This window comes from Salmo salar, chromosome 25 (genome assembly GCF_965601325.2).
Source record: "Salmo salar chromosome 25, fSalSal1, whole genome shotgun sequence".
Lineage (NCBI taxonomy): Eukaryota > Metazoa > Chordata > Actinopteri > Salmoniformes > Salmonidae > Salmo > Salmo salar.
The window spans coordinates 43890371-43902433 of NC_138315.1; the positions used below are offsets into that span (position 1 = coordinate 43890371).

The following is a 12063-nucleotide window of genomic DNA, read 5'->3' on the forward strand; positions in this document are numbered from 1 at the left end:
GCTCTTCTGCACTCGTAATGCAGGGCCTCATTTCACGAAGCAGAAAAAATGGCCAGATGCACGCTTTCTGTGAGTACTCTTGTTGAAATGCAATTTTCAACTATAATGGAATCTGAATGAATGTGTTAACAACAATAGGAGATAATAGGGTGTAATATCCAGAATACAAAAAGTAGAAAGAGAGAACAATGAGTGTTTCAGGGACCTATGGCCCTACTTTTTAATAATTAAATGGCCGTCCTCAGAGAGGTAGTTGATACATGATAGAGACCTTAGAGTAGAAGTGAGGCAAGTTTTAGTTGAACTATTCTTAGGTCTATGAGTTCAGAGATCTGGTTGGAAATCTACATTGACTAATTCAAACAGAGACTTTACCAATTATAATGAGTTAAATGTACGTGGAAATGTTTTTTTTTTTTTGCACGTTTTCTAGCTGCAAAAATCCCCTGAAAGGTGGCACTTGATGTCCAGATGTATGTCAATTTGTTACCACCCCATGATCTGTCGCTTTAAATGTGCAGCTCGCTGGCACTTCCAGTAGATCAGCAACGTTAACCCGAGTACGTTGACGTCACTAAACTTTTCCACTATATGTGTGTTGAGATGAGATGAGGGCATGAGAGGGTGGGTTGATGTGGTTTCGCCGAGGACCATCTTTCAAGACAGCCTGTTAACTGTCGTGTTGTAATGTAAGTCAATTCATATTTTTTAATACGTTTTTGGAATGGGATTAGCCTACACAATTTTTTCAATAGTTTTGTGTTTGGATGTTGATCGAGTCGCATGTTTGTGTAGCCTTTTTGTTGTTTTCTGTACAAAACACGTCCGCGCAGCCTAGTGAAGAATAATAAACTTCTTGCAAGTGCAAAATATGTCGAACTTTATACATTTGCAATCTATTTATTTGTTGTGCGCATAGGTCCATTCTATTTTCACATCTTCTCAATTTTACTCCGTGATGTTGACAATAAACTTTGTAGCGCGCACTCGGACAGACAGGTTCATTTGCTCCAGCGTGGATGCGAGAGTCAAGTGGCACTTTAAGTTTTACTCTTGGTAGACATAACGACAGAAGGCAATACTGTATTGAGTGCAATGCTACATATTTGCAATTCGTCTATTGGAATCATGTGCCACAACTGCATGCATAAATCAAGCCACCTAGACACCGTATTTCAGTGCACGCGGAAGGTACATTTTCATTATTTCCGTTTATAAAGACCAGATATAATATAACGGTATTATTACCAGTTGTAACGGTGTTGTTACATTGTCATTTCACTTGGTAAGCCATACTGCTTAAAAACAGTTGCTTATCGATTTTTCAGACTTTCAGAGAATATGTAATTGCCATACAAATTGTACATTTCATTTCACAGCTGATGAAAAAAATATATATATACTACTGCTGTTACTAGCCTACTACTAGGACCTATTTCAATATTGGTGATGTTGTATGTTCATATCAGACATTTGTGTCTGCAGTTGTCCCATAATCATTGTCACTGAGCAAGCTCTATTTTTCACACTTTCACCATGGTACCTTCAGCAGCTTCATACTGGTCATTACTTTGCACTATTTCATCCATGGGGGCAGTCTTTTGCATTTTGCCAAAGATGTGGATATATTTTCTATTTATTTAACTAGGCAAGTCAGTTAAGAACAAATTCTTATTTACAATGACAGCCTACTGAGGAACACTGCTTTGTTCAGAGGCAGAATGACAGATTTTTACCTTGTCAGCTTGGGATTCAATCCAGCACCCTTTCAGTTACTGGCCCAATGCTCTAACCACTAGGCTACCTGCCACCCCAATTTATTGGGGCAGTGTAGAGATACCGCAGGCACTGTAGTTTTTACCCTGGGGCAAAAGACGAGCTCCGATTGGAAAGGACATGCAGTCCACATTTACCTCTCAGAGAAAACTGTTTTTTGCTCTCAGTGCCAAAATGAACTCTGTCCACTAGAGGACATGTGGCATGTCTTTTTGTGGTCATATTTCACATGGTTAATGTACTGTATGATGCCGTCTGTGTCTTTTTCACCAATTATGTCTCATACACCATTTCTATTGATGTATGTTTTGATCTCTGAAGTAGTATTGTAGTGTCTGTGGTAGTTTGATGAATTGTATAGCTATTACTGCACTGTTGAAGCTAGAAACATAAGCATTTCGCTGCACTTGCAAATCTGTGTAAGCAACCAACAAACTTTGATTGGATTGATTGACTGTTTTATTAGAAACATGTCCACCTCCCAAACATTGTCTGCTACACAGTGACCATTACCTGAGAAACAAGGATATATAGCCTAATGTATCTGGGCAAACAATGTTTCCATTGTGAGCAACTGAAACCTGTCTTGATGCCATATGCAATGCCTTTAGGCTCTTACACAATGAATTCTACCCCTTTTGCAAATCATTGTGAATGAGCCTAAAGGCCCAGGATAAAGCAGAGAGCCAACTAATCTTTTTTTCAATTTTCACTGGGCCTCCATGACCGCGAGAGAAGTAGAAGCGGTCATGGAACTCTGGGTAGGATTGGAGCGCATAGTTAAATTAATGTCATAATATAAGCGAGGCGACAAAAAAAAAACATATTATTCAGCTAAAACCCCTGAACTGGCATGTAGGCTAAGGCTACAATGTGTCGTCACAGTTTTGCTGGGTTTAGGAACGTTCCGCTAAACTATATCGTACGTAGTCATTCGGAGTTCTGTGAAGGATGCATTTGAAACAAGTCAAGCACCGTCAGTCAGATGTGTGTTGTTGTGTCTGTGTATCGGGCGTCATATAGAGGAGACCAAGGCGCAGCGTGTTGAGTGCTCATCGTTATATTTTAATGAAAACGGACACGACAAAATGACAGCCAACAGTTCCGTCAGGTTATCCAAACTAAACAGAAAGCAACTACCCACCAAAACCAAGGGGGAAAAAAGGCGGCCTTAGTATGGCTTCCAATCAGAGATAGCGATAGACAGCTGCCTCTGATTGGAAACCATACCCGGCCAAAACATAGAAATACCAACATAGAATGCCCACCCCCTATCACACCCTGACCTACCTAAACAGAGAAAAAACAGCTCTCTTAGGTCAGAGCGTGACAGTCTGCAATGGCACTTGTTTGAAGTGCAGCAGACTAGAGGGAGGAAGATCCACAGTAATTTAGGTTGACACAGGTTTAGTATATTGACTCAACTATAGAGTGTGCAAAATAACATTCTATCTGATCTAGATTGACTCAACCGTAGATTGTGCAGAATAACATTCTATCTGATCATCAGCGTATAGTCTAACTCAAAGCTGTCATTTTCTGCCTCTTGCTCCTTAGATCTTAGTCTTGACAAGCCTAAATGTTTTATGGTAAGTTGATGGATTTTCTTTCATTTGATGTTTTAAATGTTAGAAAATGCTGTGTCTCATCAAAATTACATTTTACTCAGTAACTAATTGATATTGACTTAAAGAGAATGAACAGGATCTTAAGCACTTACAAATAATTCATAATATATTGTACAAATTCAAATTTATAACATATCATACAAATTGCAGGATCTTAAAAAAAAGAATTGCAGGACGTAAGATATTATGAGAAATGGATGATTTGGACAATTTTGACAATTTTCGGGTACCCGTTTTGGCTTGTTAGCGCTACTTTCAAAACTACTGACTGAAATGATAGAAAAACATTTATAATGCATCTTTAATAGTTTTGTTACTTTGCCATTGTGCCAGGGTTGAGGATTCCCCCTTGCCCAACCTTACAGCAACAACAGTATTCTCCTCAGTGTACTCAGTCAACACTTTCAGTGGTCTTTCCAGTCTGTCTGAGTCTTAGACCATACACACGCTGCCTGATAACATCATCGCTATCAGCCGATGCTTACTATCCCTCACTGTCACTGAGATCTCCATCACGCCAATCTTCAAGCAACAAGCCTGGGAGCTGCCTCTATCACTTACTGCTGCATTCTACTGATCAGTTTACTTTTAACCTCATCCTTATAACAGAAAAAAAAAATCTATCTTGAACCAAATAGGCCCACTCCTAATGTGACTAGTATTTAAGGTAAACTTAAAAGGTGATAGACACTCAGTGGAGAACCTGCACTCATCTCAAAGATATGCTAATAACTAATATCATGTCTATGTGCAGGCTACACAATAATGACATGTCTAAATTGTTCTTTCTTTAATGGAGGACAGTGTGTGGCAGGAGCGAGTCAGTGAAGCCGAGACTATTGATGTTTTTGTCTTGCTTGACTTGTGCATTGACTCCCTGAAATGTCAAAGCTTTGAATTTCAGACGTAATGAGTGAATTAATCCTCTCTGCACTTATTACATATCTCAATTAATCATCGCCCCTTGCAAATGATGTGGCAGAAAGTTATTAGGTCCTGTGATATTCCCCCTTTGGTGAATATAAAGTCTTTGTCTTAATTGTTCCAGGCAGATGGGCATTGTTGTTATTGAATAAAGACTTTCCAAGCTGTGATGGGACCCTTTGTTATTCAAACAATGTATGGAACTGGAAGTCTTTTGGAACCACCCGAGCTACCGTATCAAAGAAAATACTGCTCAACTCCCAGGCACACTTTAGAATGTATTTTCACAGTCAATGTTTTCTTAATGTTTCAATTGACTGCACTTTTGTGTGTTTCTACTTCTGTACAAATACTTTTTATGGGAAAGCATTGTAAAACCTCACAGACTGAGTTGTAAAAGAGTAGTACATTCCTGAAAAGACATCGGAATAAATTTTGTGTGAAATCATGTTCATGACCTCATTGAAAAAACGTATTATGAATGCAGTAAAGAACCACCGGGATGCTGGCCCTTGTTGACTCCAATGCTCGCCACATTTGTGTCAAGTAGTTTGGATGTCCTTTTTGTGGTGGACCATTCTTGATAAACACAGGAAACTGTTGAGGGTGAAAAACCCAGCAGCGTTGCAGTTCTTCACACAAACCTGTGTGCCTGGAACCTACTACCATAACCCGTTCAAAGGCACTTAAATATTTTGTCTTGCCCATTCACCCTCTGAATGGCACGCATACACAATCCATGTCTCAAAGCTTAAAAATCCTTCTTTAAACTGGCTCCTCCCATTCATCTACACTGATTGAAGTGGATTTAACAAGTGACATCAAGAAGTGATCACAGCTTTCACCTAGATTCACCTGGTCAGTCTATGTCATGGAAAGAGCATGTGTTCTTATTGTTTTGTATACTCAGTGTAAATATATATGTTATCCACTGTATAATATGACATTTAACAGCTCATACATGACAAGTAAATGAGCATTATACCTTGGTGGTTTTAAATATGTTAATGAAATATCTTACAATGTCCTTGTTAACGTATTTCATGTGTACTGGTACATTCTTCGGTCTGGTACTAAATGTGTAATATTCTCTGGGCACAGCCAGAGTGTCGGGATGTCCTTTAAAAACATGCTCTCAACAGTTTGATCTCCAAGGAAGTGGTGACCTCTGTACAGGGCGGTCAGAGACACAATATATAACTTCGCATAGATTCTGGTGTTCCACCAACGTCAGCGGGGAAATGGCTTTGTAGATTTCATAATTTGTGAGACCCTACCAGAGCAACCAGAAAGGAATTCTTGGAGCATTGTAATACAGTGGCAGTTTGCTATGCCACTGCTTATAATTTATAAATTAAGTATAACTATAAGAAATCTAAGATGTGTCAAACCAATTGTATGCAGCTCGGGGCTCATGTTATGCATTTGGCTAGATGTCAAGATCAGCTTTTTGGTTACAACAGAGACATTCCGTTCCCTCCTGGATAAAGATCCCTGTTGCCTGAATAGTTTTGTGTCAAAGACCGTCTCAGCGGAGGCGGATTAATTCAGAGTTGAATATCGGCACGCACATTCATAAGTCCTCCACGTGCTTTTCAGTCTTTTTTCATATCAGACACAGCTAAGTCATTGTTAGCAAAGAAAGGTTTACAAAGGCCTACACTATGGAGCTGCTAGCTTGTCAAGACATGAACATTATTTACACAAATCACTGGTTAAATACAAAGTGAATATTGGAATAATGCTATTCTGTAGTCTAGCACTATATAATTGTTTAAAAACCAGGTTAATTCCCGAAGTCGTTCATTTATCAGCTGAACATCAACTGTTGGGTGGAAAGAGCAGCAACTCCTCATACAGGGCGGCAGGTAGCCTAGTGGTTAGAGTGTTGGACTAGTAACCGAAAGGTTGCAAGTTCAAATCCCTGAGCTGACAAGGTACAAATCTGTTGTTCTGCCCCTGAACAGGCAGTTAACCCACTGTTAAAATAAAAAATAAAAAAGTAACTGCAGGAAGCCTGTTAGCCAATCGAATGCATATTCACTGTAAAATTTACACTGTATTTATGAACGCTGTAAAAAATCACTTGATTTTATTAGTGCCAGTAGTTTAAGGATATTAAACAAGAAACAAGCAACAAAATGATGTTTACAGTTTGTGATCAAGCCAATAATTAGCCCATTGTGGTAAACAACGCTGATCAGCATATCTTGCTTCAGCCATGTACCCACCATGCTGCATCAGACAGGCGATAATGCTTCAGCCAAGTAGCCACCATGCTGCATCAGACAGGTGATCATGCTTCAGCCAAGTAGCCACCATGCTGCATCAGACAGGTGATAATGCTTCAGCCAAGTAGCCACCATGCTGCATCAGACAGGTGATCATGCTTCAGCCAAGTAGCCACCATGCTGCATCAGACAGGTGATTATGACTCAGCCAATTAGCCAGCATGCTGCATCAGACAGGTGATTATGACTCAGCCAATTAGCCACCATGCTGCATCAGACAGTTGATCATGCTTCAGCCATGTAGCCACCATACTGCATCAGACAGGTGATCATGCTTCAGCCATGTAGCCACCATGCTGCATCAGACAGGTGATCATGCTTCAGCCATGTAGCCACCATGCTGCATCAGACTGGTGATCATGCTTCAGCCATGTAGCCACCATACTGCATCAGATCATGCTTCAGCCAAGTAGCCACCATGCTGCATCAGACTGGTGATAATGCTTATTTCTAAAATAGCACAACTGCCTGATAATATGGACCATGTACAAGCCCCAAGATTTTCATCAATATGTTATTGGGCACATTACATTTGAAATGGTTTAATATAGGCTATAATGTATGTCATCATTGAGGGGGGATGATTTTATTTTTGTTTTCTAAACAATCAGTGTAAATATCAGATTTTATGGTAGGCTATAAAGGTACTGGCCCTGACTGCAAATGAAACATGAGATCACCAACGATTAAAATGCTGCGTGCATAACTAGCTTTTCTGTGATCTTGGCCCTGGCCAGTAATTTTCTCATTTGGGCCACTGTCAAATGTACAATGACTTATAGCGACCTTTAATAAAATTACTCTTGTTGACTTCATGCATATTTGGAATTGAACGTTCACTCTGCAGCACATTTTCCTCACACATCTCCTTGTATCACTGCAGTGTATTAACGAGGCAACTAAATCTAAGCGTTGTAATGATTTATTTTTAGCCCTAATCTTTGACAGTAACATGAATAAACGTTTAATAGTTTGGTGTCAAAGGTGATGTAAAGCTTAATAAAATACAGACTCTCATCATGGTTATATGATGTCAGGTCTATATTGGTGTCTCGATTCAGTCGAGCCTGCATTGCAGATTTTTTTCCCTATGGTTTAAACAAAATCACAGAATGGTTGTGGGGACTGTAAGAAGCTACTTTTACTAGTTTAGCTAGTTTTCATTAGACGTGTGTGTGTGGGCAGTAGTTTGTAAACAAAGATAAGCTGTGCAATGGAAGGTTTAAATGGATTCCAAATCCACCTGCCCACTAATGTCTTCTCTTATGACAACACTTAGCCTCAGGTTGCACACATTTGTTTTTTTTTCAGTCACTTAACTACTTAACAGCAGATTTATCAGAAAATAATGCCTTGCCACAATTTCTTTTTCAATCGTGTAATTTCTGTAAATGCAATTTTGATAAGCTTGTTGAGTTTGGACCAACCTGCTTGCTAAAGGCATAATTTTCTCACACAGAATGTCTCAGAACCTATAATGACATACTCTGTGTATTTGGTTGGTCTTAATCTCCCGTGGGCATATTCTGCATTTAGACCAAGAGAATTTGCCAGGGCTGAATGGGGTGCTTGAGATCAGCATTTGTTCCAGGTTATTTGGACATATCAGGATTGGGTGAAGACGTTTTTTTACACTGCTTCAGCTCGAATGCTTTGCATGTAAGCCCACACGAATAGGAAGGGGGGGGGGACTTTGTTTTGACACAACTCAATTTCTAACACGTATGAACACAGAAGTTAATCTCGCAGCTGAACAAATTCTGTGAGATTTTACCTCTGGGTTAACAGAAATTAGAATTGGATGTAGCCTAAAATATTAAACACTGCAAACCTTTCTATTCATGACTAGGCTTTGTTGACATTTTGGAGGAGCACTGCCTACTGTCACAGGTCAGAATGGTGTAGTAGTCAATTCACAGCTAAGGCTCTATGGAAGTACATAATAAATGTTGGACATTTTTGTCATTTAGCAGACACTCTTATCCAGAGCATTTTTATACTAGTCCCCTGTGTGAATTGAACCCACAACCCTGGCATTGCAAGCATCATGCACTACCAACTGAGCTACACAGGACCTGTAAACAGTTTCTTACTGCTTGTTTTGAAACAAATTCTCACATTTTCAAGTGTAATGTTTTGTATAGATAGCTATTTTTGAGATGTTACAATGTCTTTTACTTCCTTAACCCTGGTGTTTACTGTCATCTTGAATCGATGCTAAGGCCAATCCCACCACTATAACTAAGTTAGAGTAGTCGCCATGAAGTTCAATTGATAAGGCTGTTAATTGTAGAATTGATCAGGCTGTTGATTGTGGCCTGTGGAATGTTGTCCCACTCCTCTTCAATGGCTGTGCAAAGTTGCTGGAAATTGGCGGGAACTGTAAAACAGTTTCTGACAGTTTGTGTAGAAATTCATAAGTTGTGCAAATCCTCAGTTTCATCAGCTGTCCGGGCTGCTGGTCTCAGACCATCCCACAGGCGAAGAAGCCGGATGTGGAGGTCCTGGGCTGGCATGGTAACATTTGGTCTGCGGTTGTGAGGCCGGTTGGACGTACTGCCAAATTCTCTAAAACGATGCTTGAGGCGGCATATGGTAGATAAATGAACATTCAATTCTCTGGCAACAGCTCTGGTGTACATTCCTGCAGTCAGCATGCCAATTGCATGCCCCTTAAAACTTGAGACATCTGTGGCATTGTGTTGTGTGATAAAACTGCACATTTTAGAGTGGCCTTTTGAGAGAAATAAGCTTTTTGTGAATATGGAACATTTCTGGGATCTTTTATTTCCGCTCATGAAACATGGGATCAACATTTTACATGCTGAGTGTATATTTTTGTTTAGTATATTATTTGCGAGGAAGTTGCTACCATTTTCATATACAAGCTGCTTATGTCATCAATGATAATCTTATTGAGTTATGTTGTAAATCACATCAAGAAAGAACGTTCACCTCTTTTCACTGTTTTAATGTTGACCATGTATTGTCAAAACAAACTCACAGCAATGGAATATCAATGAGTTTCAAACAGTCAGATCGTGGACATGGTTATACTTTTGGATTAATTAATAAGAGTCTCCAAAATGTAATGTGTTGAATAATGTGTTATTGCTTTTTTAAGTGATGAGGTAATAGGATATGGAACATAGCATTGCACAATTAGCTATTTAGGTTTCAAGATGGCTGCCTGTTCTGGATCAGTTTATGTTGTACATCTCTGCTGTACCAGAAGCTGCAACCTTCCCTACACTTCCTTATCAGGAACAGCTTTTTACAAGGATTCATATATGTCTATCTCATTTCTGTTATGGTTAGTATCCTAGCCACTGCACTGAGGCTAGGAAACACTGTCACTACCGATAAATCCACAATAATTGAGAATTTCAATAAGCATTTTTCTACAGCTGGCCATGCTTTCCACCTGGCTACCCCTACCCCGGTCAACAGCCCTGCGCTCCCCACAGCAATTCGCCCAAACCTCCCCCACTTCTCCTTCACCCAAATCCAGATAGCTGATGTTCTGAAAGAGCTGCAAAATCTGGACCCCTACAAATCAGCCGGGCTAGACAATCTGGACCCTCTCTTTCTAAAATGATCTGCCAAAATTATTGCAACCCCTACTACTAGCCTGTTCAACCTCTCTTTCGTATCGTCTGAGATTCCCATAGTTTGGAAAGCTGCCGCGGTCATGCCCCTCTTCAAAGGGGGGAGACACTCTAGACCCAAACTGCTACAGACCTATATCTACCCTGCCTATCTAAGGTCTTTGAAAGCCAAGTTAACAACAGATTACCGACCATTTTGAATCTCACCGTACCTTCTCCGCTATGCAATCTGGTTTCAGAGCTGGTCATGGGTGCACCTCAGCCACGCTCAAGGTACTAAACAATATCATATCCGCCATCGGTAAGAGATATTACTGTGCAGCCGTATTCAACGACCTGGCTAAGGCTTTCGACTCTGTCAATCACAACATTCTTATTGGCAGACTCAACAGCCTTGGTTTATCAAATGATTGCCTCGCTTGGTTCACCAACTACTTCTCCGATAGAGTTCAGTATGTCAAATCGAAGGGCCTGTTGTCCGAACCTCTGGCAGTCTCAATGGGGGTGCCACAGGGTTCAATTCTCGGGCCGACTCGCTTCTCTGTATACATCAATGATGTCGCTTTCGCTGCTGGTGATTCTTTGATCCACCTCTACGCAGACGACACCATTCTGTATACATCTGGCCCTTCGTTGGACACTGTGTTAACCTCTCTTGGGGAGGTGGGACGCTACCATCCCACCCACGGTTCACACTATCCAACAGCCCGTGAAAAATCAGAGCGCCAAATTCAAAACCACAAAATGTCAGAATTCAAAGTTCTCAAACACACGACTATTTTACACCATTTTAAAGATACACGTCTCCTTAATGTAACCACATTGTCCAATTTCAAAAAGGCTTTACGGCAAAAGTATAAAGTTAGATTATGTTAGGACAGTTCCAACACAAGAAAAACCACACAGCCATTTTCCTAGCAAGGACAGGCGTCACAAAAACCAGAAAACCAGCTAAAATTATGCACTAACCTTTGACGATCTTCATCAGATGACACTCCTAGGACATCATGTTACACAATACATGCATTTTTTGTTCGATCAAGTTGATATTTATATCCAAAAACAGCATTTTACATTGGCGCGTGATGTTGAGAAAATATTTTGCCTCCAATACTGCCGGTGAATCAGCACAACAATTTACAAAAATACTCATCATAAACGTTGATAAAATATTAAAATGTTATTCAAAGAATTATAGATGAACATCTCCTTTATGCAACCGCTGTGTGTAACGGCCATCGTTAGAGAAAGACCCAGGTGCAGCGGAGGATGTGTTCATCTTGAATGAATTTTAATACAAAAAGAGAACACTTGACAAAATAAACAAAATGACAGCAGACAGTTCTGTCAGGTACTAACAACGAAACAGAAAGCACCAAACAGAAACAATCACCCACAAAAACCCAAAGGAAAAACAGGCTACTTATGTGTGACTCCCAATCAGCAACAACAGACTACAGCTGTGCCTGATTGGAAGCCACACGGCCAAAATCAACGAAACAAACCAACCTAGAAAAAATAACATAGAACGCCCACCCAATGTAACACCCCTCAACCAAAATAAAGAACAAAAACCCCTCTCTATGGCCAGGGCGTTACACTGTGACAGATTTCAAAAAAGCTTCACGGGGAAAGCACACTTTGCAATAATCTGAGTACTGCGCTCAGAAAAAGACATCAAGCAATACAGATACCCGTCATCTAAAATCATAAATAGCATTACAAATATTCACTTACCTTTGATGATCTTCATCAGAAGGCACTTCCAGGAATCCCAGGTCCACAATAAATGTTGTTTTGTTCGATAAAGTCCATAATTTATGTCCAACTCCTCCA

At 40.1% G+C, this 12063-nt stretch overlaps 1 protein-coding gene across 2 annotated transcripts in view; it reads left to right on the plus strand.

Annotated features, from left to right (window-relative positions):
* The first annotated feature begins 549 nt into the window (after positions 1-549).
* LOC106586826 (PTB domain-containing engulfment adapter protein 1) overlaps positions 550-12063 on the plus strand; it is a 190281-nt gene continuing 178767 nt past the window's right edge. For both annotated transcript variants that reach the window (XM_014174523.3, XM_014174530.3), the window contains exon 1: positions 550-689. The gene's annotated coding sequence lies outside the window, so the exon portion shown is untranslated. The remainder of the gene's footprint in view (positions 690-12063) is intronic.